This window comes from Myotis davidii, unplaced genomic scaffold, assembly GCF_000327345.1.
Source record: "Myotis davidii unplaced genomic scaffold, ASM32734v1 scaffold107, whole genome shotgun sequence".
NCBI lineage: Eukaryota > Metazoa > Chordata > Mammalia > Chiroptera > Vespertilionidae > Myotis > Myotis davidii.
Genome location: NW_006383012.1, coordinates 5,109,266 through 5,114,978, shown reverse-complemented (window position 1 = coordinate 5,114,978; position 5,713 = coordinate 5,109,266).

Genomic DNA, 5,713 nt, shown 5'->3' with positions numbered 1-5,713 from the left:
CACCTTCAACAATAAAGATAAATTTAAAAGGAGACCCTCTCTCCAAGTAAGGTCACCTTCTGAGGTGCTGAAGGTTAGGACTCCAGCACATGTTTTTGGGAGAGACACACCTCAGCCCATAGCAAGGTGTTACTCTGCGTGAGAACGCTGGCCACCTTCGGCACATTCTTCAGTCACCTGTAGCTCACACATGCTGTTGTTGTTATACGTCTTCTGGGACAAAGGGCATGCGTGGTGACGTGGCTTATCTCACACTGAAGATGCCTCGCCCCCACCCCCACCCCCAAATGGCATCCAGACCCTGGTGAGAACAAGTCAGGTGTGTTGAAGGGTTGCCGTCTGTCACAAAGCCGTGAATGCCACAGGCTGACTGTGCTGAGGAAGTAGCCTGGGTCTCAGCACAGCGGTGGGGAGAAGGGTGGGGTGGGGTGAGGCATATCTCTGTTCGGTATGGGCTTAAGGTAGGGATACATAGACTGCTCTTTTATAGCTTTCATTAGAAACCAAGAACTCAACTGTTTTCTTGCAAATGGAATAGAAAAATCCAGGTTCACTTTAGTAATTCAAATGCCAGGAGGAGAAAAATCTGCCAATCCACTTAGTTGTTGTAGAGACCTCTTTTCAGCAATTGTGTAGACGTCTCAGAGTTGCTGTCCACCGCTGTTCCCTGAGCTAGAATTAGTGTGACAGACAGCAACTAACTGGGCAGGGAGATACAACAAACCTTTAACACTTAAGAACAAAGTTGGCCTTTGAGGTAAGGTAAAACCAGGCACTCAGTCATGTAGAGTGCGTTGGAAAACAGGATTTTTGTGACCTTAATGTAATGATTTTGATTGGGAGGCTGATTCAGAGCGTACAGTATTGGCTAGCAGAGGCTTGACTAAGAAATCACTGCCTTCAGTATATAGATTTAGAGTTACTATAGAGTCTGAAGCTCATGAACATCCTGATTCTGGACATCCTTAAGTTGCATATCTAATTGTCGTCAGTAGCCCTAAAGGACAGAGCTGATAACAGTTCAACCTGAATGTGGTCATGGACTAAGTGAGCCTGACATTTATGCCAAAAAAACAAACAAAACCAACCCAAAGAAACAAAACCCCACAAAAAAACCCTAAACCTCACCTGATTAAAGTCCAGGAACTCAGTCTGATGACTCATCTTGCCATTTGGTATTAACAATGGCTGACAGACACCTAGACACAGAGAGTGGACTTGTGGTTGCCAGAGGGGAGGCGCCTTGGGAGACTGGGTGACAGAGGTAAAGGGATTAAGAAGTACAAGTTGGTCGTTACAGAGTAGGGACGTAGAGTACAGCATGGGGAATATAGCCAATAACATAGGAGTAACTATGTATGGTGCCAGCTGGGTACTGGAAAGAATCGGGGGAACACTTTGTAAAGCATATGATTGCTTAACCACTATGCTGTGCAAGTCATATTGAAAGTAAACAGGAACTAAATATGGAACCAGAAGCCCAAGTAGGAAAAATCCGAGATTCTCTCTTACTATGTTCACTCTACATGCAGCGATGCCATCCCCTTGCAGATGTATCCGCTGTGCATGTGCTGGCTGTATATGAAACTATATTTTTTAAAAAATGTCACATCTCAGTGTTTCTAAGGGTGATATCAGTTTGGTAGAAAAATCTTATGTAACGTGGTACTTAAAGAGGAGCCTGAGTATTATTTAGTCATCTGTTTGTGCAGCTATATTTTTTAGCTTCCATTGTGATGAGCAAATTGTTTTCTTGCTTTTTATTTATTTTTTGAACTCCCCAGCTCTGTTTCCGTACCTCAGTTCAGTTTATTTTCCTCTCAATTTCCTTCTGAACGCATTACAAAGAACTTTCTTTGGAAACTTCATAATGATTCCATGCAAGTAGGCGGCATCCATCAGAAGGCACCAAACCAAACGACCGCAAGGAAAGACTTGAAAGAGAATCAGAGGACACATGCGTTCTTTCCAACACAGGGCAATAGAAACATGGGTGGATGCCCCATTCTCTTTGTTTAGTTCTTTTTTTGTTTCTTTGTATTTTTATTGAAAACGTTGTCTGTGGCCATGTAAAACCTCTGGCAGGCAACACTTCTGACTGACCAAGAATCTTCAGATTGTTGCCAGTTGAGGTATCATTATCGTCAGAGCATTAAAACCCGCTTGCCCTGGGTCTGGAATAGCGAGTCTGGAGGAAAGAAAGCAAGAAAGACACACGTGGGCCTGGAACGCCTGAGAAGAGGCTCGGCCTCACTCTCCAGGAGAGGGTTGCAGGTGAAAACCACCCCGAGACCCCTTTCTCGCCTCTGCGATTGGCAAACATGTTGACCACACAATCCGCTGGCGGGACTGTGGGGAAATGAGCCCCTTCCTGCAGGCTGATGAGAATGCAGAATGGTTCCACTCCTCGTGGACAGTCTGGCAACATCCACCCGCAGTGCACACAGCGTGGCTCTTTGACAAGGCGGTCACTCTGCTCTCCTTGGACCATGTTGCTCACTTGGGTTCTAGGACAGCACCGCTCCTGCATTTCCCCCTACGGCGTAGTTCCCGCCCTTTGAGCCTCCTTTGCTGGCTCACCCTGCTCTACCTTCCCGGGGTACTCGGGCTCATTCGGGACTCTCTCCATCATCCCCCCTCTCCTTAGATCATATCCCATCCAATCCCAATGCCTATTATTTTTGTATGAGATAAAATATCTATTAATATAAATTTCACTGTTTTAAAGTATCTGACTTAGTACATTCACATTGTTGTGCAACCACTGTGTCTGTCTCCATCCTGGTACATTCTCATTACCCCAAAGGAAACCCATACCCATTCACAGTGGCCTCTTCCCGCTCCCTTTTTTTCCTAGCCCCTGGCAACCACTAATCTGCTCTCTGTCTCTGTGGATTTGTTTATTCTAAATGTTCCAGATAAATGGTATCGTTCACTTAGCGTAACGATCCCACAGTTCATCCATGCTGGCGTGTATATCGGTACTTAGTTCCTTTTCATGGCTGAATAATATTCCGCAGTGTGATTAATCCACATTGTGTTTATCCTCTTGTCCATTGGGAGAGATTGGTTGTTTCCACCATTTGCTACTTTAAACAATGCTGCTATGAGTATTTGTGTACAGATTTTTGTTTGAATATCTGTTTGCAGTTTTTTGGGGGGTCTATACCTGGGAGTGAAATTTCTGGGTCACATAGTAATTTTATGTATATCTTTAAAAGTTAGCTGAATTTAATTTTTATTAAATGTATGGGGGTGACATTGGTTAATAAGGTTATATGGGATTCAAGTGTATATTTCTGTGACACATGATCTGTATATTGCATTGTGTGCCCCCCGCTCAAAGTCAAGTCATCTTCCATCATATATTTGGCCCGCTTCACCCTAAAAAATACGGAACACCATGAATTTGTGAGTCATCCTTGCACAGGGGCCATACTCATCTCTGTATCGTTCCAATTTTAGTATATGTGCTGCTGAAGCGAGCATGGTAATTCTGTTTAACTAATGACTCCCAAATCTGTATTCCTGACCCGCCTTCTTCCGGTTGTCTACTTCAAATGTCCTCGGACATACTGGTATCTCAAAGTTCACTTGTCCGAATCTGAAGCTGTTTCTCTCCACTCGCCCAAACTCCTCCTCCAGTCTTCTCATCTCAGGAAATTGCACCACCAGTCACCTGGGTGCTCAGCCAGGGGCCCGAGGACTCAGCCTCCATTCCCCTCCCCGACGCTCCCTGCATCCAGTTCATCCACAAGGGCTGTGGACTCGGCATCCACCATGCTCTCCTCCCCAGCGGCCACCCTGGTCCATCGTCTCTCATCCGGACCTCTGGGAGGTCCCCAGCGACTTTCACTTTCACTCTTGCCCCTGGAGACCTTTTGCCACTCAGTACCCAAGGTCCTCTTTTAAAAACACATCCACGATCCCTTAGCTTCCGACCTCCCATTGGCTGGATGCTGCCATCAGAGCTTAAACCCAAGTGGCTCCGTGGCCTGAGGCCCATGGGAACCTGGTGCTGGCTCCCTTTCCTGCCCCGCCTCCTGCCCCCTTGCTTCCTGTGCTTCACACACTGGCCCTTTTGTTCCTTGTACTGGTACCTGCCACAGGGCCTGCGAACTCGCTGTCTCCTCTGTCAGAGGCTGCACGGCTAGTTCCTTCTCGCTGCGGAGACTTCCTCTCAGATGTCACCTCTTAGGGAGGCCTTGTCTGACCACCCCTCCCCCCAAACTCAGCCAACCTCTGGTACCTGATTGCATCCATCTACTTGTTCACTGATATGTCATTGACATGTTTGCATCGTCATCTGAGATGATCTTATTTACATTTGTGTGTTTCTTTTCTTTTTTAGAAATATTTTTTATTGATTTCAGAGAGGAAGGGAGAGGGAGAGATAGAAACATCAATGGTGAGAGAGAATCATTGATTGGCTGCCTCCTGCACGCCCCCTCCTGGGGATCAAGTCTGCAACTGGGGCATGTGCCCTTGACCAGAATCAAACCCAGGACCCTTCAGTCTGCAGTCTGAGGCTCTATCCATTGAGCCAAACCGGCTAGGACTGTGCGTTTGTTTTCATGTTTGTTTTCCATCACCCCTTTCACCCAAACAGAAGCTGCATGAGGACAGGAGTTTTGCGGGTCCTTTCCATGGCTGCGTCTCTGGCACAAGGACAGTGTCTGGCATCTATGAGGCACAGGAAATGTGTTCGCTGGATGCCACTGAAGGAGAAAAGTTTATACCTCACCTGGCCCTGAGCAGACACTCCCGACCCCACTACCACCTCTCCCTCCTCCCCTCCTCCTCATCAGCAACCAGCTAGGAGTGGACCGCATTCATGCAGTCCTGGGTCCTTCCCGCTGTAACCCTGAGCCACCCAGCTTTGCCACCACCACCTTCTGAGTGCCTCCTCGGGTTCCCAGTAACTCTGTGCGCCTCCCAGCCCTGTGCACGGTCCCCTTTCTGTGGCATCAGACACCATCAACCCCATTCACGTTCATGAATGCTACTTTGACACGTTGCCCTTTCTTGGCCTGGGTCTTCCAGGGCCTGGTGGCCTGGGACACATCCCGGAGCCTCTCAGGGCTGTGCTGAGCTCCATTCGCTCACACCTGGTGAGCAGCCTGGCTCTCAGCCAGGTGGCCCAGGGCAGTTGGAATGGGTCAGTGGCACAAAGTCCCCATGAAAAGTGCCAAGGATGCTGCTCAACGCTCCGGAAGGGATCTTGACCTCAGGCAGGTGGTACCGTGGCAGTGGTGTGCCCTGCGGGTGCCCAAAGGTCAGGGAAGAGCCACCACCAAAGGCACTGCTGAGCCGCTTGCTGTGAGTAGCTGCCTCTGGGCTGTAAATGGGTCTTTTCTCTACAAAGGAGGTAGGAGCCTTTGCCTGCTCCTGTGCCATTCTTGGATCCATGCCATTGCGTCAAAGGCACAGCTGCCATTGCTAGGGTCCTGAGGGGCTAACTCGCAGTCCTCTTCTTGCCCCACTCAATTCCCACTCTGAATGAGGAGCCTGGGATTGTGGAGTGCCCACCTCTCCCATCGACTAGCTGCATGACCGTGGGCAGGTGATTGCTCACTTTAAATCCTTCAGCTCCACACCCGAAAAGAGAGCAGGAGCACGGTGGCCACAAAGGGTTGTTGTGAGGATGAAAGGAGGCTGTGCCCAGGATACTGAACCATCAATGGCTCCCCATTGCTCTCCTGATTAGGGCTGA